This window comes from Manis pentadactyla, chromosome 7 (assembly GCF_030020395.1).
Source record: "Manis pentadactyla isolate mManPen7 chromosome 7, mManPen7.hap1, whole genome shotgun sequence".
NCBI classification, from domain to species: domain Eukaryota; kingdom Metazoa; phylum Chordata; class Mammalia; order Pholidota; family Manidae; genus Manis; species Manis pentadactyla.
Genome location: NC_080025.1, coordinates 7275594 through 7302568, shown reverse-complemented (window position 1 = coordinate 7302568; position 26975 = coordinate 7275594). Strand labels below are relative to the sequence as shown.

The window sequence follows — 26975 nt, the reverse complement described above, 5'->3', positions numbered from 1 at the left end:
TCTTTCACTTAAACACAGCCCTCATTTTTACAGACAGGGGCTTGCAGAACAAATAGCAAGGATGATAAACTTCTAATTAAGTGTTCATGCAGGAGACGTGGTCTGGATGGCACAAAGCGATCGGGACACATTCGTCTCTTTGTTCAGGAACACTGGACCTTAGCTTACTGGCACAGAGCAGGTACAGGCGGCCTGCCATGCGGCCACTTTCTACCTGCCAGCCCTCCAGGCCTGTGGCCAGCTAATTCACCTTCAGTGATTAAGAAAGGAAGCTGGCCACAGCATCCGCAACACGAAAGGCATTTAACAGTTTTTTGGAATATATACAGAAAGGCTTCCTTTACCATTATGCAGGATTTGTCTTGTTTATTTTTTCTATGACAGCTTAAAAAAATGCTTATCATTTTGGGTGATGAGAGACAGGAACTTGTTTTTGTTTAAAAAACAACAACAAATAACTAACAGAAGTTGGAGTGGCAATCATTCCTGATTGCCAATATCATAAACATCATACCATGTGAAAATATAAATGTCAAAGGATTTATGGTGAGATTGGCCCTTTATAAACCAAAAATCCAAAACAAACAATTTTAATTTATGTACAGAAAAATATGAGGATTTTAAATATATGTCATATATAAGGCTACATACTTAATATATAGCATATATTTAATGTATAGGAAATATTTAATATATATGCATTCTATGTTTAAGTAAAAACTAATTTATAATATTTAATATAATTTATGAGATACACGCACACACACAATTATTTGCACTGATGTGCATTCTAAAAAAATTCAGGAACAGGAAACACCCATGACCTTACCCTTGGTTCCTTGCAAATCTCCCCCCACCATCAGACATGAGCCTGCGCTCAGATCATCAGTGTTCTGCAAGATCTAATTAGACTCATTTCCTCTGTGGAGCTTTCTCTTCTATTTCTCTTTAAGAAAAATTTCCCTCTTGAAAATTAGATTGCGTTTTTAAAGCCCAGTTTGTTAAAAAGTAACTTTCTTAACATACTCTTTTAACAAACAGACAATAACTCAGCCCACCTTGGGAGCAAAATAGGCAGCCTTGAGTGATATGCTCCCAGACTAGGAAGCTGCTATCCTGGGAGGGAATCAGAGCAGTAAAATTCTTGTAAATAACCAGGAAGACTGATAAGAAACCTAATGTTTCTTCAAAGATAAACATTTTGGAACCACTTAGCAGGTGTGCATCCCTAGCCTTTGTCTCTCAACTGCCTATAAACCCCTAGACAAGGCACCACCCTGGGGCTTTCTTGTCCCCTCCTGGCCTGAGCCAGGAGCTCTGTCCTTTCATTTTTCTCTCTAAATAAAAGCCTCTGCCTTGGTCTCCCCCCAAAAAAAAGAAAGAAAAAGAAAAATTTCCTTTTGCTTGAATTTTCCAGCTAATGTATCCATGATTTTTAATACTGATATATACTTCTTTCAAATTAGCTTCATTCTTCTGTAAAATATAATACCAATAAAATAAGTAGCTATGATTTATTGATACATGGGATTTTAGGCATATATATCTAATCCCAAAATTAGGTTGATGGTTGGGGTGATTTTTTTCCAGTTACTAAATGGGGTTGCATATATTTTTCTGTCTGTCTGGAGCACCCTTTCTCCTTATAGGCCAAAATATCCCTACTCACTTTTAAGAGCCTGCTCAAATGCAGCCTTTTTTGGAAGCCTTCCCTGATTCCCATGTGTGGGACATCCCCGCTTCCTTGAGCTATCCCTGTCTGCTGTGTATCTTTATGAGACAACACTGTGCACCTTGCGTTGGACTGATCTGCTGGCCTGTGTACCCCTTGGCACCCACTGAGTGCCTCCAAAGCAGGATCCTTTATTCATCTCTGAATCCTCAGAGCTAACACAGTTTGCCCTGCAATGGAGGAAGCATTACTATTTATTAAAAGTAGTGGCAGAATGCTCGTCAGAATGTAGGTGCCTGTGTGACACTTCCTACATTCAACTGTTAGATTGAACAACACTGATCAGTCACAAGGGTTACTAACCTCTTTGGTTTTTCTTCAGGAAAAAAAGTAGCAAGTACTCCATGGGGTTAATCTCTAAGGATTTATGTTGTCGAGAGGAGAGCCGAAGGAAGAACAAGAAAGAAACTGAGAAGATATGCTTCCGAAATAAATTAAGTTACAATGAACAAAGTCTCCATTCATGAGGGACAACTTTTCAAATATTTCTACTGTAAGATGGTCTGAACAGGATCATGAAACTGTCCACCAACTCTATCTTTCATCTGTAAGAATGCAGTTTTTCCTGTATGGCATACAGTCAATAATTAACACCTCAAAAGCAATATAATAAAAATGAAGTTAATAAAAAATGGGTCCCTAAGACAGAACACAGAAGGGTGGATGGTGGTAACCCATCACCTGTATTACAGCTTTGAGAATGTATACTAAAAGATAGCAACAACTTTTTTTAATAATGTTGAAATGATGGTATTCTAAAGCTTTGGGAAATTTACATATTCGACTGAGTCACTGTATCATCAAAAAGCCCTCAAACCTGTCAGCATGATAGAAAATAAATTCATGACTTGATTTAGGTTTTTGTGGTATCTCTATTCCCGATTCAAGAATTAATGCAACCTTTGAGATAAACTTTAGAACAATGCTTCCCAAAGTAGGTTCCCTAAGACCAGCATCATCATTAGCTGGAGACTTAGAAATGCAGATTCTCAGGCTTCTCCAACACCAGAAACTTTGAGGTTGGGGAGCAATGGATGTGTTTTGCTAAGACCTGCAGGTGATTCTGATGTATATTAAAGTCTGAGAACCACTGCGTTAATTCTATTGAAATCTAAAAATTAAACAAATAGTCTCATTGGAAACTTTGAAACACTCCTCTCCCGTCGCTCTTCTTCACTGTCTGCATTTGTCTGTGAGGTCTGCACAGACAGGCACTACTTGCATCCATCTCTGTATAGCTGGCATCTGAGGCACGTGACTATTTCAGTTAGAAATAACTCTTTTGACAGCTATTTTGACTTGAGGGGTCATGTGCTTCAGTGTGAAGGATTCTTCACTAGGTGGCATTCACATATTTTGGAGCTGAGCTTTTCCTAATGCTTCCCCCAGCTCTGAGAGCTGAGAGTGAGGAAAGCCCAGCAAGCCCATAACAGTACACTGACCTCAAAAGCATTAAGTGAAACAGAATCCATTCATTTCAAACTGTTACCTCTCTCTCAAGCTCCTTTATTTTTCAAGTATTTATTTGTATTTAGTCAACTTTTTCCAGAAACTTCAGTATTTACACTATTCCTGAAGATTTCTTTTTAATCACAAAAACTGTTTTAAAAGGAAATAGATCATACAGAACTTCTAGTTCAATCTTTCAATTTTACATGAAATTTAAGATTAAATGTGCATTTTTAAAAAACCTGTATACACACATGCATATATATGTATGAGTATATGAACATACACATACACATACATATATATAAATTATTTAGCAGTAAATCTTACTTCTGGCTGTAAGTATATCACAAGAAAATAATTTAACCTTAAACTTTGGATTCATTTGCTGTAAAACTAAAGGTAAATTACAAGTTCAGTACATTTTTTTTTTTTTTGGTTTTTGATCTCTAAGTTTATAGGAATATTATACATACACAATTGGTTAGCATGGGATTAGGAAAAGAAACATATTCATAAGATATAGAATTTTCTGTACACTACTATTTGAACAGTTGTTCATAGGGTACTGTTTTTAATCTTTTGTGAGTATCATCCCTGATAAAAATACAAATAAATAGATGGAAATACACTATTATCTCTTAATATTCAGATACTGTAATGTAATTTTGACCTTATAATTTTGCTCATAAATAAAATATGAATTATAAAGAGTGATTTTAAAAGTCCCAGATAAGTTATATAGTTAGTACAGAAAAGTAAAATTTAAAAATTAAAATGCAAAGTGAACAGGCAATTTCGGTACCATAATTAATATGGTAGACTTATTTTGAATAATAATACTATTAATGCTTTTGTTCTATTCCTTTAGGATTCTTAGCTGAAGCTTTGTTCCAGGTACCTCAGCTCGTGACACCCTAATAAGTCCTTTCTTTTCTGAGTTTTCCCTCTGTTTTCTTTTCCTGAGATGCTTATAGTACTTTCTCCACTTTTAATAACTAAGTTCTATTTCTATTGATGTATCTGTCAAGTTTACTCATTCATATTCCAAGTGACTTTCCACAGACATAATTTTTCAGGGGAGAAAGGGTATTAAATAATCTGTTAGTGGAGCCTCACTTCATACATAAATATTGGCTAGAATTAGCAGAATTTTTCCATTATACAAAATTTATTTTTATAATTGAAAAGTAAAGTCACATAAACAATGGCGTTTCCTGTACAGGGAGGCTGTTTTTAGTAAACTGGTTAAAAACCCAGGCCCTAGTTTCAGAGTCAAGATCAGAATCCTGCTTCTTCAAAGCACATGCCACTTTCAACAAGTTATGTAACTTTACTAAGCCTCACTTTTCTTATCTGGTAATTGGGGCTAATGATGGCTCTTACCTCATACACTTTTATGAGGATTCAATGACATGACACATTTAAAACAGTGCAGTGCCTCACACTAAAAATCAGATGTGTTCTCCTCGAGAGACTGCGGGTAATGTTTGCAGCCTCACAAGGGAACCAGCCAAGAGGTGCGGAGTTGTGTTATTCAAGACGTATGGGATTGCAACAGTGGAAGGCAAAATGACGGTTAAAGTCTGCACATGTCAGGTAATTTAAAATAACAGCAAGATGTGGAGTAGGGAAGGCACTTGGTGTCTTCGTTAAGCGCCAGTTCCAACGACTCGGTCTTGGCAGGGTGGAGGAACAGGTCGTAGAAGACGCTCACGCTGAGCCCAGGCATGGCAGGAAGCCCACCCAGGTAATGAGGTCGCAGGCGTGAGAGGGACCCGCCATGTATGTAGCTCAAGACTTCAATTCAGGTGAAAGGCTGGCCACACTGAGAGCTCCTGCGGTTGTCCTAGACAACATCCAGCAGGAGAAACGGTACCTGCTTATTGTGATTTTCATCTTAAAGAGTCAAGGAAAGGTTTCCTTGCTTTTATCAATGTAACAATCCAAGTTTGACACTGAGTTTACTATGATGGAATCTAATTGATTACTATTAAAAGCATTACTGCCACTTTAAAAGCTCACTTTTCAATGTGAGTTACATAAAGAATGATTATAAAAGCACAATGTAATTTTCCCCAACCGTTACTTTTTAATGGTCTTGGGTTGTCTCAAGTGACAGTGACTTAAGTAGATGTCTACATGGGGTGAATTTCTGATGGATGTGTTTTAGCTGATTCTCTGATAAACTACCTGATTGTATTAGTGAAGAACAAATGACTTAAAACGTACAAATAGGTATCAAATGGGCAACCAATACCTACATGTGAGGTAGGACAACTGATTTGTTTTTAATTTAGACTTTATCTTAATTCAATATAATGGCTTATAAATAAGTGATCATTGAAACTAAAATGAAAATAGGAATAAATTTCCCAAAATGTCTAATATAACCTGATGCATCCTTAGCTAAAACAAAGGTATATTTTTGATGAATGAGGTTATCATTAAAGGCTTAAGTGGAAAATAAACCTATGTTATATCTTAATTTCCTAATGAAAAGGTTTAAAATAGTTTTATAATCTAGGACAATCCTTTTTTATATTAGGTAATTTTTATGACCAAATGGATGCCATTTAAAAAGAATGTGACTAAGGATGATAAAAGCTCCTTGTCAAGGATACAGTATTTCTAAAATGAAGGTTTGAATAGGTTGCTATTCACAGTGGAATCCTGATGCTTTGAATAAATCAAAAAGGTTTGTATTTAAAACCATTCCAAGGCTGACATATTCAGCCAGTACTTTCAAGTGACTTTTTCACAATCCAATGATACCAGCAATTCCCTAACAAGTTGATGCTTAGAGTGATCTGTACACACTGATTTCCATTATTTACCTGAATTGGCTTCATCTCACAATGGCATATCAAAGATCTGTTACCATAGATATGCACAGGGTGCCAGGAAGAAGGCAAGTGGGTTTAATCTCTTTGCATTGTTTTGATAACATATCAGTATCATTAGAAAAGAATTATATCAATTATGCTGGCCAAATAATATATGACATTCTTGTATGTAACAAGAAAAGTTAATTCCATATTTTTTGTTTACACGGCTCACAGTAGTTTGTAGTATTTGACATGAATTTCTTTTTTCTTAAAAAAAAAAAGAAACTCCTAACAGAGAGAATCCTTTCTAAAACTCGCTATCTACCAAAGCTGAAATCAATATTCTGTAAATTAATTATTCATAGGTCCTACGATGCTGAGTTTCTTATAAAGGCATGTTCAGTTTTCAGCCTCAAAGATGGCTTTGTGCAAAAAGAGAGGGAGACAGAATTATGTGGGGTGGTAACAGACATTTTAACCCATCAGACTGAGGAAACGGCAACCTAAACGCTGTGTAGAGAAATGCACACTTTACTGAATACAGGACATGTCTAACAACACAGTTGGGATATGGAATGGATTCAATGTGCATTTGCTGAGTCAATGGAGAGACTGATGCACAAACTAATGAAGGGCAAATCTGCCCATGTCGAGGATGAGGTGAGGAAGCAGCAGTTCATAAGGCATTGTCACCCTCTGCCACCTACCCCTTCACTCCTTGCCACCATCAGCCACAGCCAAGGATGGCATCCTCTTAAGGATGTTAGAAAACCTGTCGCACACCTCTAGCCCTGACCATCACATCCTGTCTTCCTGACATACATGAAGAGATTATTTTATTTAAGTCACAGTTCAGGACACAATTTAGCACCAGTTTGGCTGATTTATGTAGACAAAATCTCTACTGGGCATTCTTTGCTTTGAAGATTCATGTAAGTAGCAATAGATAATGAAACAAATATAAACAACAAAACAATTATTACTTTATAAGCAACAGAGGAATCTCATTTATCTTATTTACAAGCTATTGGGGTAGATCTCATGCATAGGCCCCAAATGAACAAATTTTGATTTACTTCACATTCACCACTTTGTTTTGCGTGGTTATTTGGTCATCCCTCTCCATTTGTTCTTGTTTTTTCCCAGCTAGTTAGTCATGTCTAATGATGCTTTCACTGCATCAATATTGACCACTTCCCTCAAGTGTGTAAAAAATAAACGCAGCTAGTAACAGATTGCAGTGTGTCTCCTTAAATCACTGTGATGGGATCAGTGCATTTGGCAATAATCAAATAACTACTCAGTTGCTTTTATTGTCTGCTAGAGCAAAGTAGTATCTTTAAATGAGTGCATACTGTAGTTAAGGCATTAAATGACAGGCTATAAAACAGGCATTGCCTGTCATTTACTTCTACTATATTTTGTGTTTCCTAGGGTTACTGGTTTAATGTATGGGATGGTTTGATGGTTTTCCTTTTAGCAGGAAAGCCAGGAGATTGATAGAGTCAAGGTCTAGAAATTATATGTTTGAGCTACATTTAAACTTTAAGCAGGAGGATGTTCAAAGAAACATGGAAATAATAGCTCACGGAAGCATATAAAAAAATTCTTACAAATCGAGTTTGTTTTGAATTGACTGTATCTGAAGTTGTTACAATGCAGAGCCTGAGAGGGGACTAGGAGTTCTTGCTTCCTAGAATGCAACAGCAGAGAAAGCTGGTGAAGCAATTTCCTGACTCAGTTCTTGAACAGTCTCCTTGGAGACTCTTTCAGTGTTTGCATTTCTTTCCTGGTCACAAGATACGAAAAAAAAAAAACGCCCCCATCAAAGTGGTGAAAAAGCAGTGAGGATGTCACGGGTTCAATAAGACAGAAGCTACATGGACTGGGAAGGAAGGGGTGGCGGCAGCCCGGGCAGGAGCAGGTGCTGTGCGCACACAGTTCCTTCCTGCAGACTTGAGGAAATCTCATTTCCAGCTCTGTTAGGAATTCCTCCCTCTCAAAAATCCTGGGATTCATAATCCAGAGCAGCTTTATTCCGGCTGATAATTCCAAGATTAGAAATGGTCACTGTCTGCAAACTAGGAGCAGCTCCCAGAAATTTTCAGTAGGTCGATCTCCTCTCCACTATAGCAGGACCCCCGGCTTGGTACTTGGTCCTGCTGGCCCCGTTCTCGTAAGGAAGGCAGCATGACCCAGAAAGAAACAGATGGCCTCTGCACCACAGAAGAACTCACAAAAGGAAAACACAACCTGTGGGATGAGGAAAAGACCCTACAAACTGTATATCTGATAAGGGGCTAATATCTAAATACATTAAAAAAAAAACACCTCATACAATTCAAGAGCAAAACAAACAGTTGAATTAAAAAATAGACAAAGGACCCTGAATAGGAATTTTCCAAAGCAGGGATACAAATGGCCAAAGGGCACACTGAAAAGGTGACCATCAATAATGATCAGGTAAATGCAAATCAAAACCACAATGAGGTGTCACTTCACACCTGTTACAATGGTCATCATCAGAAAGACAGGAGATAAATGCCAGCAAGGAGGTGGAGCAAAGGGAACCCTCCTGCCCTATTGGTGGGAATGTAAATGGTGCAGCTGCATGGAGATATTACAAAAACATAAAAATGGAACTACCATATGACCCAGAAATCCTTCATCTGGGAATATGTCTCAAGGAAATGGAAAGCACTGTGATGAGGAGTTAACTCTACGCCCGTGTCCGCGGCAGCATCAGTCACAAGATGTGGAAGCCGACTGAGTGTCCATCAGTGGATGAATGGACAAAGAGGAGGCGGTATAACCTTCATGGGCTGTTATTCAGCCATAAAAAATAAGGACTGACATTTACAACAACGGTAGAACCTGACGGTGTTACCTTAAGTTAAATAAGTCAGAGAAAGACAGTACTGCATTATCTCACTTACATGTACAATACAAAACAAAAACCCTCATAGAAAAAAAAAGATGAGATTATGTGTGGTGATAGAGGTGGGGGTTGGGGAACTGGATGAAGCTGGTCAAAAGATACAAGCTTCCTGTTATAAATAATGAGATGTAATATACAACAAAATGACTACAGTAATCACTGCCTGGGGTAAATCTATATGAATCCTGCTTCTAGACTCTGAAACTACCTGGCCACCTGGCATGGATGGCTCTCCCAGGCAGGCTCCGTCTCCCACACCTCAGGTTCCATACCTACCCCCTAGTTTCCCAGCCCTACTTTGCCTTTAGACATTAATTAAATGGCCTCTCTTACAATGCATATCATTTCTACTCACTCTGGCTTCATGCTCCACATGAACACGTCTAGTTAGTTACCAACTGATGGATTTCCCTACCCTGCTTTCTCCAAATTGTAAAGACAGTCCTAGTTTTTATTTTAGTTAATTTCAGTTTCATTGAGGTATAATTGACATTTAAAATTGTAAAATGTTTTAAGGTGTACATTGTGGTGATTTGAAATACATATACACTGTGAAAAAATCCCCCCAAGTAGCTAAAAACATATCCACCATGGAACATTTAGGTTCTACTATCAGCAAATACCAATTATGCAATACGGTCACCACGTTTTACATTAGATCCTCAGATACTGCTCATTTTTAAATTATACTCCTTACTAGTTCCCGAGAAAGAAACAGTTCTCTTTAGAGTTTGAATGAAAAATATATATACATGTATGGGTGTGTATACATATATGCACACATGCATGAATATATATATATACATGTGTGCATATACGTGTATATATGATATGTAATCAATCTGTGTGTGTGTGTGTGTGTGAGAGAGAGAGATGTATATAAATCAGTAAAGAACAGACACTGAAGCACATGCTCTGAATCATAGCGTACAGGCAACGACGATGTATTTCAATCACACAGCCTCCGAGCTAGGGCTACCCGAGGTATCAAGATGCAGGGAGTTAGGAGCCCGCAGGGCAGGAGCGCCCATGCAAAGCACTGGTAGACGGTCGGAGCAGCCTAAAATGTAAAGACGGAGAGTTCCCCTGAGCTCCTTTCCTAAAGAGGGATGATGGAAGAATTAAGGACCTAAGCTGCTAAAATGCAAAATCTGAACAGGAACAAGTTCAGATGTGGTGCCAAGGACTTGACCGGGTGAATCCTTAACCCAGTAGCCCCCTCCTCTGCCCCTTATCTGTGGTTTCACTTTCCATGAAACCATCGTTTGGAAGCAGATGCTCCTCCTACAGAATGTCAGACGGGCAATAGTCACCCGGCGCTCCTGCGTCATTCACCTCATCAGCAGGCGTTTCATCACCTCGCACCATCCCTAGAAAAGGGCGAGTGCAGCGCCATAAAGTATTCCGAGAGAGAGAGGCCTCATTCACAGAACCCCTGTCACGGTGTATTCTTACAATTGTTCTATTTTATTATTATCCATCACTTACGGTGCCTAATTTGTAAGTTAAACTTTATCATACCTGTGTATGTAGAGGGAAAAACAATAGTGTATATAAATGTATATATTTACCATATATCTATCTATATAAATATGATTCAGAACTATCAGCAGTTTCAGGCATCCCTCGGGGTCTTGGAACAGATCCCCTGCGGGTGAGGAGGGACCAATGGATGCGGCTGGCTGGCTCCATGTGGGGTTCGCACACAGACTTAGGGTGTCTTACAAGTGCCGCTGGCTCCTGCTGAGACTTAAAGATTCCGCTGACCTCCACTCATTGTGTGTTTGCCCTCAAGCCCACCTTGCTGGGGGGCTGGCCTGAAGCCACAGACTTGGCTACCAGGTGAAATAGACTCTATGTCGTCACCTAGCCAATAGGAATGTCTAGAGGAAATAGTATGTTTGTCAAGAATGCTACATAAAGATATATCTTTTATGTCTCCCAAGCAATAAATGAAAATAGGTGTTCTAATGGCCGTACCTTATTACTACAAATGATGGTTACATGCTGGGGTACAATGCAAATCAGCAGTCACCAATGGGAGATGTTGACCCAGAACTCCAGGTATGAGACAATTCATAGAATATAGTAAGAACAGCAAAATTTATATTTTTAAGCTCATCCTTTTTGACTATGTTTATGAATATTTTATAAGAAAATATATTAATACAATATACATGCAATCGATTTGTAAATATATACCAATATGTTGAGTATGCATTCTTAAAGTGTTTTGACTAAGAGAGTTTCAGAAAGCTTGGTGACCACTACTGACATATATACAATACAGTGGTTACATACACAGTGTGAACCAGCCCTATAGCAGGTCGAGAAACCTGACTACCATGTGTAGCAGTGATTGTGGAAACATGGTTTGTAAATAAATTATTAGAATTATGACTAATATATGAACTCCTGTTATTAGTCAGTGTAAATATTATGAACCCTGAAGGCCTAATACTAAGAAAATATAAATGCTTATTAACAATTTCTGAGTCGTGTTCCGTTTGCTATCCCAGATAGCAACTGGTGATTGGATCTGAGGACCTCCATCTCCTAAAGCTAATGCATAAATAATTTTCAAAAGCACTAGCCAGAAAACTGTTGACTTCTTTCTAGCGAGCTACATAATGATCGCATCTCACATTTTTACATCATCTGGCAGTTTACACAGCATTTTCATATCCATTATCTCATATATATTGCTCCCACACCTCTAGCTTCCAGAGAGTTCTACCCAAATCTCTCAGCAGTGAATTTTGAGCACTGTACTTTTCATTAATGTTGGGTTTTCTTACATCTTGCCTTTCTCTGGTTATGCCTATCCTCTCTAATCTTCAACAGTTATCTCCCCTCTCCCTAGTGCTATGCCCTGTATGCAGCAGACAGGCCATCTATGTGTTGTGTGTTTGTTTCTCCAATCTGACTTCCTATCACGCAAACTCTGACCTTGCATGGCTGCTCTCTTTCTTGGGTGGAACTGTTTTACTTAAACTGAATGGCTCCTGAAGCCCCACAGACATTTTTCCAACTATTTTTCCTCATTCTCCAAATACCTACGCATAGTTTCCATTTTCTAAAGCAGGCAAATTTTTAAAACTCATATTTGTATTTATTGCACATAGCTTATTCATATCCACACATCCAGCTTTTCTGAAAACGTTTATCTGCATTACTGAGGTATAGTGAATTTAAGAAGCTATGACAGTATGAGATAAGTCCATGGTTCATGTCAGTAGTTGATTCTCTTTGGCAATAATTACTTATTCAACAACTATTTATTAGGCATTTGACAAGAACAGACTGGTTGGTACAGAGCTAAGGTACTTGGGGTTATACGGCAGGAAAGGCTATGCCCGACGACCTATAATACTAAGTACATTGAATTCGGTGTCTTAAAAAAACACTCTTAATGTGTCTCCAAGTTCAAAGGAAAACAGTACATTCAACTAATGCTGACAAGTTTAATACCAAGATGATTCATATGGTTCCTACTTGTTCATAATACTTATTAAAAATTAAATTAAGAAAAAAAAGTTTGGCGCCTGTTTTATGAGCATATAATGCTTTAATAAAACATTTAGGATGTAAAGAGGAACATTTAACACAAATAGAAATTAAATGTTAAAAGTAGCAGCAGAGAAGTGAAAGATGAAATTTAATATTTATTGAGCCATCCCTCATTACTTACAAGTGTTTTTAATATGTGAATGCTGCAGCGTCCCAGCCCAGCCAAGAGTCATGAAAAAAACAGGTCACATGGGAGTTCTCCTGCACTAAAGCAGCCCTGGCATTTTGTTCAAGGAGAGGTGAGGGCTTTGAAAATCATGCCATTGCTTCCCTTTAGCTATACGTGGTTGCAACATCCATAATTCAACATACCTGCTCATTCAATTACAGTGATTCTGCTGAGAGGTGTGGCAAACACCTTCTCCACAGGAAAACATAATGAATGACAACAGAAACTTTTTTTTAATTACTTGCTACCTTTCAACACTCTGTCTTAAAGACAGACTTCAGAAATAGACATTATTTTCCTTTAAACTACTTCGCCCCTTTTAAAAAGCCACTTAAAATTTAAGGGACTCAGGTACTTCGCATACTTTCATTTATATTTTAACTATTTAGCTGAAGACAGTTAACCAGAATTTATATCTATTTAACATTTCATGATTGAACAGAAATGCCTATAATAACTCCAAGCACAAGTGAGCCTTTGACAAATGAGTTCTTGAAAGTGTAGTGTAGACCCTGGTATCTTTCACAAATGTGTGGGAATTGAAATGCTCTGGTATGTAATATTTTTGCCTTTTGGTTCTGAAGATTTGGCCAAAAGCCAGTTCCTAAATAAATACTCATTGTTTCTACCCTGAAGGCACGTCATCATATTTTACTAATAAGGATGTTTTTAGAGGAGGTATTATAAAGGTCAAAGCCTACTGAAATAGCACTTTTATCTTCGGATTCTCCTGAAGAAGCAAGAAATAAATAACATGCATTTTGTTGCCTAAATGCACTAAAAAAGTCCCCGATGCGCAAAACAAATAAATACATGTTCATTATTCTATGGTTGAATTGTAAGAATTTTGATGATGCTCTAGATTTTCTAGGGCTAAACCTAATTATACAAGCCAATGTCCCTGTGAATGTATATTTACATCTATGCAAATGATCTGTTTAAAATGCTACTATAAAATTAATTCATAAAAGCTTTCTTGAAGTCTTATATTTAAAAAATTATTTCCAACTGTCATTCTCTAAAAGCATCTGAACCGCATGCAAACTTTATTTCTGTTCTAGCCCATTTTCTGAACAAAATTGTTCTCATTCAGTCTCACTATCATTTGGTAGTAAAATCTGTGATCCCTGAGAAGCAGGGTATTTATATCAATGGAGGAACTACAATTGCAGGCTCACAGAAATAAAGCATGCTGAGGACCTGTCTGGTACTTGAACACCTGCCCTGCTGTTCTCCAAAACCAGGAGAATCCATGACATGCTGCAGCTGATATCCCAAAGGTGTTGCTAGAAGAACAAACTTTTTGAGTTTCCAGCATCACATCACAGTGGGAAACTGTACTCGCCTATAAAATTATCTTCTGCATCACCATCAAAGACAATATTCTGGACTGACTCACTGAATCTGACATTTCCTACACGTTCAAATAATCCAGATGGGAGGCCTGAATAAATTTCAGGGTGCTCTAAAAGCTTTCCTTCAGACAAAGAGTCATATCATGTCAGGATTTTGGTATGTGTTTTATATAATGTTTATGAAGTTGTCATGAGTTATACCTACAAATAATACAATCTTTTTGCAGGTTTGTAGATTTTTTTTACTTACTGTAACACTGAGGTTTTGTTACCTTCTATATAGAGCTTAGTAGTTAGTTCTAAATGAGTCACTTACATATATGGAACACCCATATTCTGGTATCATGCAGTTACTTTGCTTCCACCCAAAAATATATATATTTTTTCTTATAGGAAATCAGTGGTTTTATTCCAGAATATTATTATAGAGCATATGTATAATGTAATACAGTTTAAAGTTCATAGTTTTAACATAATAAATATAGAATCAAAAGTAAAACATTAAGTCAGCAAAAAGTTGTGTTATGATATGGCCAAACCATTCTAGGGACTATGAAATGAAACTCAGCACCCGAGATATTTATTATCATATTGGAGGAATATGGGAAGCTTTATTTCCAAATATCAGGAAATAAAACTAGTTGAAAACTAGTTAGATGCACTTTATCTGAAATGGAGGTTCAGAAGAATAATATAAATGCAGACTGCACAGAAACATTCATAGAAGAGAGGCTGAAATGAGCAGGTTGTGTTTTACCGTCAGTGAGTAAGACACCCTTTCTGGAGCGGAGGAGAAGGGACAAGAGTTTGGGGAGATTGACATTCAGTGTCACTCCGTCCTTAGCCTATATAAGATCTCTGGAAATAACACAGTGGAACATAAGCAAGTTAAAAAAAAAAAAGAAAATGTTTGGAGAGATTTTTTTAAGCAGTGTCAAGAAAGATGGTATGGAGTAGATTGGCCTGCTGAAGGCAAGGTGGTTAAAAACATATTGCACTATTCAGGTATAAAACAATAAATGAAGCACACGTGCAACCTTTACTAGTAAGGAATATAACACTACAAAACATCTAAGTGTTACAGATGTTTCCTTTTAGTACAGCCAAAGGCCAGGAAGGACCTAGAAATACTCCAAGTAGATCTCTCAGCAATAAATGTAAGAGCTCTTCACATCTTGATAAGCTCTGGTCTCAGTTTAATTCAGAATTTGCTCATTTTCCAAACTGCTTCATGAGTCACAGTGAAGTGGCCCACTTGTTCATTTGGTTCCTTATCATTGGTGGAAAATCACTTCTGGATGCCTAGACACTGGAGCTGAGATTTATGTTTTATTGAGAAATATCTCTATATACCATAACAAATGCCCACATTTTATGCAGAAATTCTGGAGTAGGCTACAATTTAAAGTCCACACCGAATGGCCAACTGAATACATAGGAGGAGACTAGTGCCAGGAAAAGGCACGGCCCCAAGACAAACACCACCCACAGCCTGGATGGTAAGCGAGGTCTTCTCAAAACTTGGTAATGATGATACCATCTATCAGGCAAAATATTCACGCAAGTGCCTATTTCTAATAAAAATCACTTTTACTTTACTATTATGTTTCTATGTTACAGACATAAAATCAGCATTATCTAATCTAATCTAATATGTTATCACTGATGTTGTTTAGATGAAGCTAAACTGCCACTTGCAATGATTACATTCTTGAATTTTATACTGGGCATCTTTGCCATGTAATGACTTAATTTTCCCAATAAATTTTCTGTATTCTAACTATAGTGCAACTTCGGTTAGTTCAGCTTTCTGGGCTTCAAAGGGCTTTCACTTACCATAAACATACTGTTTAAATGATCAGTGTCTCTCTTCCTGTGATTTCTTTATAGTACAATTTGAAACTGCATGGCACACAGTTTTATAAGGTAGAGAACTAGGATCTCATTAACATTATCAACATGTTAAGATTGTTAGAGAATGGAAATTCAGACACATACTTAAAAATAAAAGTCTCACAAAAAAATCATGGACCTCGAAAAACAGGTCTGAAGATGTCCAGTCTCTGCATAAACCAAGTTTGGAAAACACATGCAAAACACTGAAAGGCACCGGGATGGGAGATGTTTTAATTTGTTTGTTTTTCAGAAACAATGAGTTCCTTTGGTTTACCAAAGGTAGATATGATGGGAGAGTATTTTCAAGAAAATTATGTTGATGAAAATTTTACATTTCCTTTTAAGAGTTAGTGCCTCCAAATACACATTTTCCTCAGTGAGAACAGTATTTATAGTATTTAAAAAACACTCCAGATTTTCATTCTGCAAATCTATTCTTTCTGAGCTTTCAGTGAACAGGCAGAAATAATGCTGATAAATCAGGTGACAGATTTTGTGTCACCTAGGTCAGTATTATAGCTACAATCTGAGTATTTGAGTGGTACGAAGTTTATAATTCCATTTAAGAAAAAGAAATAATGAGATCCTGAATTTTTGCTTTATTTGTACTTCACCTGCTTCGGGTCTTGGAGAGCATAAAGACAGGCATGTAACATGGCTGAAGCAATGACCACAGAGGTCAGTCATATTACTGCAGGCGGGCAAAAACACTGAAAGGCCTCGTGCCCTCTTAAGTGAACACCACTAGCTGATCCTGCAACTACTTGAGTAGGGCCCATACTTCTGTTCCCAAGTATTCTCGGGTGTGTTGGATTCTCTCAGTTCCTCTGCTACGTGTTCAGGAGCCGCAGCCTGTGTGTCCTGAACAGGCAAACCCTTTGTGGGATGAGTGGCCTATGGGCAGATGCAGGCTTGAGGGTTTCCTGCAGATTTGCCCTGAACAGACCTTGGTAGTGGGGGCTTCCAAGGCTTTGCCTGGCCTGGTTTCTACGCATAAAGGAGCCCATTTTGCTAATTAAGAAAAGCAGGTTGATGACCTTTTGAGTCGACAGCCTTACAATGTATCCTGAGGACATCTCAGAGCCTGGAGATACAGTCTCACATTTTCAAGCAGTAGGACTTGAAAGGGCCCCCTGAACTGCTTGCAGGAATACAGAGATAAGATGGCCAATTAAGGATCAGTACAGGGAGTTTCCTTGATTATTAATCTGCAGAACTAATGATAAAGTATCATCTGGAAGCCACTTCTACTGGGTCACCTGTAGGGATTCATCCTAGGGGGCTGATAGAGGAAGCTCACAGCCACAGAGGCAGTCATATATATACATTCCATTATTCAAGCAGGGAATTCTATTTAAACATGAACATTTCATTTATCATTTGGAAACCGTTTTCATGTTTGGCTGTTTATTTATTTATTTATCTATCTATCTATTGATTTATTGATCAAGCTCCCTGTCAACACCGAATTTATCCTGGCGAGTATCCTCATTCAAAGAGAGCCTGGCTTGTGAGCACAAGAGCTGAGTCACATTACCACGTGTGGTTCCTCCTGTTTGGTTCTTCCTTGCTTCTTTCTATTTTCCATGTGTATGAATGAATTCATAGAAGGAAAATAGCAAATACAATATTTTAATGTGACTGAATAACTCCTGCATACCTGGGCTCAACGTCAGAAACACTAATACTAAACCATCTTCACTCTTCTGACTTTTCTGCTCAGCCATCTCTTCTTCAGTTTCTTGACCAAAAATGCCAATGCAACAATACCTTCTAACCTTAATGGAATTGCTTGGCTAAGATGTATGAAAATGTGTGACAAATGAAACACAAATAAAGATATAAACTATCCAAAATTTTGGAAGGAACTAATCAAATATAAGGGGTTGGAGAAGAGCATAGAGAAGATATAAAATAGATATTGAGGAAAATGTGCTCAACTTTTTCAGAAGAGGCTGGGGTATCAATCTATGTCTGTGTAAATTCCAAAGGGAGTGTGGTGGGAAGAGAGGAAGGGACTAAGAACGAAGTCCTGCGTCATGTCGAGGTTTTACAGGAAGTATGGAGAGGAAGCACCCTCACTTGTTATAGTTTATATGGCTGCCTGGGAAGAACTGTGGGCCTCAAGTCAGTCCCCATGTCACAGAGCCCATCATATTCCAGTGCATTTAGGTTAAACCATTGCAAAAGCTCATTAACATATAAACATTGCCTAGGAAAACTATTGGACCATTTTTCAGCTATCCAATTACCCAGTAGTGCTTTAAGAGAAAGCATTGGGAAAAAAAAGATGTTTTCCTAGAGAAAGGGATAAGAGAAGCTACAGTGGGCACTGATTCCATGCATTTAAGATACAGAAAGAGCTACTCAAAGCTGTTGTTCGTGCTCACAAACGCCTGTGGAGCAGTGCCCTCAACACCATGGCACACCACGGACAGAATGTCAGCATCTATACAGAGTTTAGCAAGATACTATGTGACACCTTTGTTTTCAAAATGTCAATGCCCTACCAGGGCAGTACACCCAAGGCAAAGTTTACATACACAGAAGAAACAGAAAGAAAAAAGTGCACCATAAAATTATAGTTTCATCAGAGAGAGCAATCAGGGTTTTATCTCCATTTATCTCAGTTCACCCAGTAAGACGCTTACTCTAGCGGAAAGCAGGAGACTGACAAATAACTTTCAGCATCATTACAGTGGTCTGGCAGCAAAGGCATCATGAGACCCAGTTTGAAAAATGATGAAGATATGCCAGAGGGATCTCTCAGTAAGAACTCGAGCTAGGTTGACAAATGAATTTTAATTGACCCCCAAAACTATGATATTTTCAAGAAAGCATTTGTATAGCAGTGTGGGAGAGGAAGTTGGGAAATATTTGAAGATGTTAGTTTTGATTGTTTTTGGCCACTGTTGTCTGAACACTGGCTAAGACAACTTGTACACTGCTAGTTTCTATAGCTAAGATTAAACTTACAAAAAGAACTTTGTTATAATTGTAGCCCAGCTAATGCCTACTAGGACACAGAAGAATTTTCTAATGGTGCTTTTGAGAAGACTTCTTGGTCAGTTAACAGTTTTCTGGCCTCCTACCATAGCAGTTCAGGGCTCTTAAGAGGAGAAGTGTTTTATTTATTTATATTTTTTTCAAAATGCATTCCTTTGCTACCTAAACAACTTGATATGATGGTTAACAGCTGTATATGGGCTAATATGTCAATGTCGCCTGATCACATAAATCCAGACCATATAAAGATACTACTAATAGGTGGAGAAAAGAGTTATTCAATTGAATTTACTGATCTCAACATAATTACACAGAGAGCTATTCTGTTATTACAACCCACAGCAGGGTTCAAGTGCCCTAAGGACAATGAGCTTCTCTGACTGTGGCATCTGGAAGTATAAAAGCACAGAAGTGATGGTTCTAGCAACAAGTACAAATAGGTAGAACTTGGAACCAAAAGCAGTAAGAGACTGATGCTGTCTATGGAAGCTTTGAAGGTCATCTTTTGAAGATGCATGCCATGCCTTTTCTTAAAAAGATCCTATGCTGTGTACACAGTAGTAATAACTCTGCCATGTTTTAAAAGTCTAACTGATGCAGAGAGAGATGCCAATGGAGGCCCAGGCACATGATATGACCATTTCTTGGTACTTAAAAAAGTATAAGATACATTATACTTTAACCTTTAGTTTACCTTTAGACTTCACATGATTCTTGAAAATTTAAAAACTGGATGGAGTCAGCAATAAAATTTAACTCATAGTTAAACCTAATACTTTTTAAACATACATATTCAAGTAAGGAATATATGTAGTCTTATTGGCAAATACTATTGTGGAGATACAACCATGTTTAACCTTCAGAATGACCAAAGTTATTCTCTAATTCCAAGCAACAAAACAAATAACAAAGACCAATAACAAAACCTGCGGCTATATCACCAGTGGCTGGTAATTGCCTTGAAAATTGTCCAAAACTATCCAAAGCTGAAATAAATGGGATCAAACTGAACTATGTTCCTTGAATTTTTCTTCAACAGGTGTTTCTTCTAAAACCACCAGGTTAATTAGTTACTCTTACATAATATAAAAATGTGCCAATCTGTCTTTTATATATAATGTCTGCACCATGAACAATAATACAGAACTTAAGATAATTAATACTCTAGATCCTTGCCTTTGAACAACACAGCTGTCAGCCACGGGGCTTTAAAATTAATAGGCTCTTCAATGCTATAAATCAGAAACCATGATAATTTTATATAATATTTCTTAAAAGGCACTTACGTTTTCGAAGGAAAACACACTTCTGGCAGCAGATTGCCTGTTAAAATAAAACGTATTGTTTATTGGCATCCAGAAAATTATGTAAAAGATGCTACATTGCTGTACATAACACAATTACAAGGCAACTTTAACAACTTTCTCTGATCTCATTTAAAAATTAAAATCACCTCCTTGGTTGTAATAATTAGGTGCCTTCCTGTTCAATTCATGTGCACTGCAACCACAAAAGCTAATGAGTTTCATGTTTGAGAGCAAAACCAGAAATTACAGGGCACATTATCCAAGTCACGAGCATAGATTCTAGCACATTCCACTCACTGACTATAATGAGAAGCACATGAATTAATGCCTAGACTGGGAGTTTTAAAGAACAGATGTCACAGAGAATTGTGTTTGTACCAAATACAAATAAAATGCCACCAGGTAGGAGTTATTAATACAAAATGCACTTGTTTCAAGTATTACATTAGTTATTTGAGTTTCTTACATACTTTTCACTGAGCTACTTAGAGTTTTAGAGGTGTTTATTTTCAACATCTCACAAAAATCATTGAGATGAAATTAAGTCAAGTTGTGGTTCCATGCAATACAAAGCAAAGATTGTAGGTAAAAAAAAAACTGGCTTGAATTAATATAATATTTAATCCTAATCAGAGGCAAAGGGGCGATATGCTGGGATACAGTAGATACACATCTTTTGATGCTACTTTCCTTCCCATAGGACCAGAATTAGTTTTCTCAGAAGTGAAAACCAAAAATATCAAGAACCATTTCCTTAGGAATTCTGCTGGCTTGCATACATAAGACCACATGCACGCATATTTTTTTAGCTGTCTATTTATGTCCCAAGTGCTGACATTCAGGTATCTAGTTATAGGAAACATCTTTTAACTGAGTTTAATTGTACCCTCCAAACAAGTAAGATCCAAAGGCTTTGCAAAATTGGTAACATTTATATACTAACCTGTAAGTTCATCTCAGTTCACTGGAGTGTTAAATTGTCAGGACAAGAAAGCCTTTTCTCTCTGTGGCCTTAGACTGATTTGCTAATAAGATTTAGAAGTGGGGAGGGCTGCTCAGAGATAGATGGCGGCCAGACCCCTTGGGATACGCCACGCTCCCAGTGCACGGCTGTGCCGGGTGGCTCTGGCCTGCCCTGTGCAGGCAGAACGCCAGATCTTCTCTCTGGAGATGCTCTCTGAGCAACTAAGAGCAAAACTAATTAAGAAGAAATCAGACAATTACTGCAAATGTTCACCTGTCCACAGAGGTGATTTCTAGATGCCACTTTGATTTGACATAAATGGAAACACTCAGGACAAATTTTTTTTCTCAAGCTTTAGTCCCACTGATTCTTAAAAATAAAAAGTACACGTGTCCCCCATCCCCACAGCCACTGCCACTATAGCTACATTTCTACAATCTCTTACAGCTGTCACTTTAGCTTGCTAAGGGGTCTCTACAATTTCATTGCTGTTCATGCACCTAACCCCTAATCCACTATCAGATGTCAGAATATCTTTCATTATAAGCAGCAAATATAATCAAGTTTCAGTTCTACTTAAATATTGCCTTATTTTCTTGTTTCTGCTCATAGAATAAATTTGAAAATCCTCAACGTGGCTACCAAGTCTTGCTGCTCTGAATCTGCTGACTTCTTTAGTCACCACATCCTCCTCTGTCTCATCATTTTGAAGACATTGGCCTTTTATTTCTTAGCTCTTCAAATTAGCCACTTTCTTTCTAGTCTCAGGGTCAGGACCTTAGCAAATGTGAAAGGCCAGAAAGTCCCTTCATGTCTATATATCTTGACATAACTTACAAATCTCAACCATTCCTTCCTCAAAGAGTATTCCCAGGAATCCAAAACTGGGTTCTGTTTGCACTCTAGTAACTGTGTTTTTCTCAGTCCCCCCTTCAAGCATTGCACAGAAAAGTCTCGAGCTCTGCTTAGTTCCCCTGTGGATAGAGTGACAACATTCATTGTCTAAACTGGGAGCCTTTTGAGACTGCAGGCAGACTAGAGGCCAGCATGCTAACCGTGATGCAGGACTGCTCTGAGCAAACCAGGGCATGAGGTCCCCCACCCCCTGGAGGGAAAGTTCCCATTTATGTGGATGCTGACAAGCTTAAGGCTGCCCGACTTCAACTGAGGAGACAACAGGTAAGAAGTTGACAAGCTTTAAAAGCCGATGGTTAATCACATAACATGTTCCACAAATGAAGTTAAAGTGTGAAATATCTTCAGCATCCTTTTCCTGCAGTAAACCATAATAATAAATTTCCTAAATGTCTTAAAGTAAAATAGAAGCAATATGCAATGTGCTTATCAGTAGCTGGACCACAGCCCAAATCACAGCCACCAGTTAAATGCTATCCGGGCAAGTGAGGCGCTGCCTTTCTCAGGCTCCTTACTAGCGTCTCTCTCAGCCATCAGCAAGTTATAGTCAGCAGCTCATTTCCAGCCAAGGGCTGTGGGGGACATTCACTACTCCATGTGCCTGCACTGAAGGTGGTGTGGATGTAAGGACCATAAAGAGAAGCAGGCATTCAGCAGTTCTGAGAGCTTTCCACTCTCCTCATACCCATCTCAACAAAAAGTCCTCTCCGAGGACATTTTAATGTGAAGAACGGCAGCCAACTTCCGTCCAGAAGCCAGGCTTTCAAAGGAACTCTTCATGGAGATTGGCAAAGAGTTGAACATACAGGCACAGGGGTCCCTGAAACAGGCCACCTTTCTTTTTACATGTTTAGGACCCTTGTCAAGTTCATAGCTCTTAGTTAGACAGCGTATGTGTGTGTATCACACATAGGCTATTGGGGCTGCAAGGTAGTTTTTCTTTCTTTGAGGGCTGAAGTGAAAAGTGTGAATCTTGAAGAGAGTGGGATCTGATCAAACCCTGGCAAACAAATAGATAAAGGCCAAAGACATGGGCATGGCCGGCGGCCTTGACTCTCACTGAGGAGGATCACTTTGGCCAAATTCAAGAAGCCTTTGGAGAAAGACAGGAAATAATGCTGAAGGGTCCAGACCCTTGGGTTAAGATGTAGGTTTTAAAAAAGAAGGTTGATAGCATATTTTTATTGTGATAATCAGGTTAGCAATATGGCAGATTATTATAATAGATGAAACAGGCCTGCCATGAGGCTTTGGCAGCAGTTCAGAAGAGAAATGGTTAAACACTTAGCTGCAACAAAGCCAACTGGAAGGTGAAGAAAGGAGGAGATACCCAAGGTATTTCAGAGGTTTAGGTGATACGTAGTTTTGACCGAGGTTTATGGAGTCTCTTCATGATTTTTCACTTGAATGACTCAAGCACCCGTTACTAAATTAGTGATGATAGGAAGTAAGAAGGGTGGAGAAAGAGATGAAGAGTTTCAGATTTTTAAAGTTTCAGACTTTTTAAATTCAGCAAAAGCTCAGTAGTCTTGGCTCAGCACACTGATACTCGTTAGTCTATTTTACAATTGAGGAGATTAGAGGTTAAGAGATGTTTTATTTGCTATCTCAAGGTCATCCGGCTACTATGTGGGAAGGGTTTTATTTCACATTCCTTGATTTTAAATTCCACTCCTGTTACAGGACTGGCTCTGTGGGTTGGTAAATTCATGCCTAAACACCATTTCTTCACCTGTAAAGCAATGGTGGTGTCTATCCCTTTGATTATGAGACAGATATTGTGAAGATTTAGTAAATAAAACAGAAATCTCTCAACTGAACCTTTTACTTGTCTTCCTGCAAGATCCGTTAGAAACCTAATTACCAATGGGCAACTACCTCATCAAAAGAAAATCCATGTAAATGGTCGTGCACCTCGGCCCTACCGTTCCACATTGATTCCACTTAATTAGGGGACCAAAAACCATGTCCACATCTCCACTGGTGAGGATGGGGATACGAAGCATGAAGAGACACCAGATGGCTCTTAACATTGGCTACCTAGTGATACGTTTACTCTCAATGTTTTTCATTTCTTTTGTTTCAGGCTAGTCTCCAATATTCCTTCGATGTAGATTTTTATTTGTGCATTTTATGTTTGTTATGTGAATCTGTTGCTGCTGAAAATGTTGAATCTTAAGGCTTTGTGAAAGTTAGTGTGGTTCTTTGTGGTTATAAATAATAACAAATGCATTCTTTTTTGAGAGAAAGGACAATTAAATAGTTTTTTGTTATCTTTTTATTCTTAAATGTTGTTCATATTGATTTATTTGGATTTTTAATCATCACCAAATGTAAAAGATTATCTCAAATAAAAGCATGCCATGTAATGTCTACTTTGCTTTTTGCTACAAATGGACCATTATGTTGCCAAGATAGACTGTTACTATAATTTGTTTTCCTGGTTTGCACCCTCTCCTGCTTTACTATGCAGAGATATGTTAGTGTATTCATCTAAAGTCTTACATTTTCATAGAGGATTAAAAAAAAACAAAAATAAATGGTCACACATACCATAAAGCAGAAATATTTATCACTAAAGTTAGTGAAGGGTTAAGATGTGTTTAATTATGTAGTGTATATATATATAGGGCTACTACAAGCTGCGACTGAAAAACCCACACAATTTGGCCCCTATCCCTGACTCCCTTCTGCCATAGAAGGACCAGCCTCTGTATCAGCACTACTTCATTGCAGCACAATAGTCACTGCAGGCGTATTCCTCCTCATCCACTTTTATCCTCTAATAGAAAATACAATTACCCAGAACTCAGCAAAAAAAAACACCATATAGTAAGAAAGAACATGAGCAGCAAATAGAATTAATAAATTATACATACAAAATCTCAAGTATGTTGACCCTACAGAAAAGACTCAGTTTTTGTGTCTGTTTTTTTAATAGGAATAAATACAGTATTAGATAGTAGAGGATTACTTTTATGAGGAGTTTATAAGAAGTGAAAGATGGTGGAAGTCATGCTATTTTAGGGCAGAAAGGCAAATTTGGAAAGAACATCCATCACTGCTTCTTGACCCACACTGATGTTCAACAAGTTTTCTATTCAATTCTAGGTTTATGAGCTCTTGCTTCTCTAATAAATTTTAGAAGCTGTCTGTCCAATGGTTAATGCTCATTTCTAATTATATGCATTACCGAAAAATCACCATTAATGCAACCAATGTCACAGAGAATCAATTAAGGCAAAAACACAAGAAGTTGACATCATGGAGCCTTTGAGCGCCCTGAGAATAACACAGTGAACAAACCATAAAAGACCCAGAATGCCCAAAGCAATCTTGAGAAAGAACGAAGCAGAAGGCATCCCCCTCCCTGATTTCTAACTATATAACAAAGATACAGTTTCAGAACAGTATGACATTAGCATACAACAGATGCACAGACACACAGATCATAGAAAGGCAGTGAGAGCAAGTCCATGCCTGTATGGTCAATTAATTTGCGAAGTAGTAAAGTGAATAAAATGCAGAAAGGAGAGTCTCTTCAATAAATGGTGTTGGGATAACTGGGCAGCTACACACAAAAGAATGATACTCAGCCCCAATCTAATACATACTTGAAAATTACCTCAAAATGTATCAAAGATTTGAAAGTAAGACTTAAAACCACTAAAATCCTAGAAGAAAACATAGGTGATAGGTTCCTTGAGGTCCATTGTAGAAGTAATTTTTGGGGGTTTGACAGCAAAAACAAAAAAACAAGTGGCACTATATTAAAGTAAAAAGGCTTTCCACAGAAAGGCCCACAAAATGGAAAGCCAACCAACCAAATCGGAGAAGATGTTTGCCAACCAGATATCTTATCGTGCATTAATATTCAAGAATATATAAAGAACTCAGCCAACTCAACAGCCAGAAAAAAGAGCACCAAATCTGATTAAAAACTGGGCAAAGGATCTTAACAGAAACTTTTCCAAAGAAGACAAATAGCCAACAGATGATTGAAATGGTGCTCAGTATCACTAATCATCAGGGAGATGCAAATCAAAGCCACAGTGAGATATCACCTCACACCTACTAGAAGGGCTGTTACTAAGAGGTAATGAACAGCAAGTGCTGGTGAGGATGTGGAGTTAGGAATCCCCCCTGCCCTGTTGGTGGGGATGTAAATTGGTCCAGCCACTATGGAAAACAATATGAGGCATCCTCAAAATATTAAAACAGAACTACTGTATGATTTCACCAATTCAACTTCTGAGTACTTATCTGAAGAAAATGAGAACACTAGCTCGAAAATATGTATGCACCCCCATGTGTATTTTGCAGCATTATTTATAATAGCCAACATATGGAAGCAACCTAAGCATCCATCAATAGGTGAATGGATAAATAAAATGTGTGTATTTATATACATATATATGATGTACATAAAATGGAATTCTCTTCTGCCATTAAAAAAAGGAGATCTTACCATTTGTGACAAAGGGACCTCAAAAGGCATTATGATATTTGAAATAAATCAGACAGAGAAAGAGAAATTCTGCATGGTCTCACTTATAGGGAGAATCAATAAAACAAAACAAAACCCAAAAGCCAAATGTTTAACAAAAATAAGTAAAAAGATAACCAAGGCTCATGGATATAGACAGCAGACTGGTGGCTACCAGAGATGGTAATAATTCCTCAGCTATTGTGTGAACTGATAGTAGGGGTCCAGGGTAGAAGCCTGCAGAGCAGGTACAAGACTACTGCAGTGGACCAAGCAAGACGCGATGGAGGAGTTAGTGTGGGGCTGTGACAGAGATGGAGAGGAAATGTTTGACGCCCCATAAAGGCTGTGACAAGGAGG

At 38.0% G+C, this 26975-nt stretch overlaps 1 protein-coding gene across 8 annotated transcripts in view; it reads right to left on the bottom strand.

Annotated features, from left to right (window-relative positions):
• The window catches only part of TENM3 (teneurin transmembrane protein 3), a 1816466-nt gene extending 1796213 nt beyond the window's left edge, over positions 1 to 20253 (bottom strand). For 4 of the 8 annotated variants that reach the window (XM_036894289.2, XM_057505071.1, XM_036894291.2 and 1 more), the window contains exon 1: positions 20230 to 20253. The gene's annotated coding sequence lies outside the window, so the exon portion shown is untranslated. The remainder of the gene's footprint in view (positions 1 to 20229) is intronic. The other 4 variants (XM_036894293.2, XM_036894294.2, XM_057505073.1 and 1 more) reach the window with 1 other exon arrangement.
• Between the last annotated feature and the right edge of the window lie 6722 nt (positions 20254 to 26975).